A 1,463-nucleotide genomic window follows, 5' to 3' on the forward strand; every position below is an offset into this window, starting at 1 on the left:
AAGCAGTCAGAACCAATTCCATTGTGAATTTAATTACTACTCGCAATAAAAATATTAGTCACCCCTCAACCACTCAGTATTTTGGCTCTAACTTCGTCAATTCTACTCCGTTTTTCTTCAAATTTCGCGCAAAATGACAGCCTTGATTGGCCCGATCGTTTGCCGCCTATTTCAGGCTAATATTGACGGAGTTATGCGCCAAAAACACTTTGCAATGGCACCAACACTTGAAGACATTGTAGCCGCTCTTCAGCGCATTGAAGCTGGTGAGTCGATTGCTGCTGTTGCACGTAGCTCTCCACTAAAAAGCTCGACATTGTACAAATACAAGAAGATGAAAGCTCAAACTGGGTCGATTAGTATAATGAAGCGAGGTGCTAAGCCATTGATGCCACCAGACATGGAAGACGACCTTGTGGAATGGATTACAGCCATGCAGCGCTGTGGTTGGCCCGTTGAACGCTATGAAATCATTCAAAAGGCAAGTCAAATGGCATCGCACCTTGCTGGAACCCCTTGCACTCTTGGACGTGGTTGGTACGCTCGCTTCGAGGGCCGCCATTATGAGTTGACTGACCGAGTCTCCCAGAAGCTGAGTCATGCCCGGAACTCTGTCACCAAGGAAGGAATCACGAGATACTTCTTTGAGCTTGTGAAAGGGTGTCTTGGGTTCAAGTGTACTGCTGGGGATATCTACAACGTCGATGAGACAAGTTTTAAGACTCAAGGTGGCTCTAAGAAGGTCGTTGCCATACGTGGGTCTAAAAATGTGTGGCGAGGTGAACAGAAAGACGCGTACCATCTCACAATCGTGGCTGCAGTTGCTGCAGATGGTACACCGGTTCCTCCAGCCTTCATTCTTCCTGGCAAAAGTTGCGCGCGAGAGGTTCTTGATGACTGCCCTGTACAAGGTGCCCTGGTTTCTGCTGCTCCGAAAGGCTTCATGAACTCAGACCTATTCGACAGCTGGTTAGAGTGCTTTGGAGAGTGGAAGCTGCGCCACCGAGACGCAAGACCTGCCATTCTGGTCTTGGACAATTGCTCATCTCATTTGTCAGAGAGCAGTCTCCCGATATGTGATGCATATGGAATTTACCTCGTACGACTCCCTCCCAATGCTACCCATCTGCTGCAGCCACTTGATGTAGCGCTGTTCCGCACATTTAAGAGAACGATCGCTCGTGCCTTTACCCAACGCCTTCAGTCGCTCAACGACACGACGCTGCCACGACAAGCCGCAATCCAAATCGCAGGGGAATCATTTAACGCTGTCTTTCCCGCTGTGGACGGTGTTGATGAGAAGAACAAGTCTGTCGCTAATGGTTTCCTCACCTGCGGAATATGGCCTTTGTCGCTGCCCAAGATGCTTCGCCGCCTGTCGTTGGCAAAGACAAACTCTGTGAGTGACGACGTAGGAATAGCTCCATGGCTCAAGACGAAGACGTATATACGAGACGAGGTGT

This window comes from Aphanomyces invadans (assembly GCF_000520115.1).
Source record: "Aphanomyces invadans strain NJM9701 unplaced genomic scaffold supercont1.9, whole genome shotgun sequence".
In the NCBI taxonomy this organism is placed as follows: Eukaryota; Oomycota; class Saprolegniomycetes; order Saprolegniales; family Verrucalvaceae; genus Aphanomyces; species Aphanomyces invadans.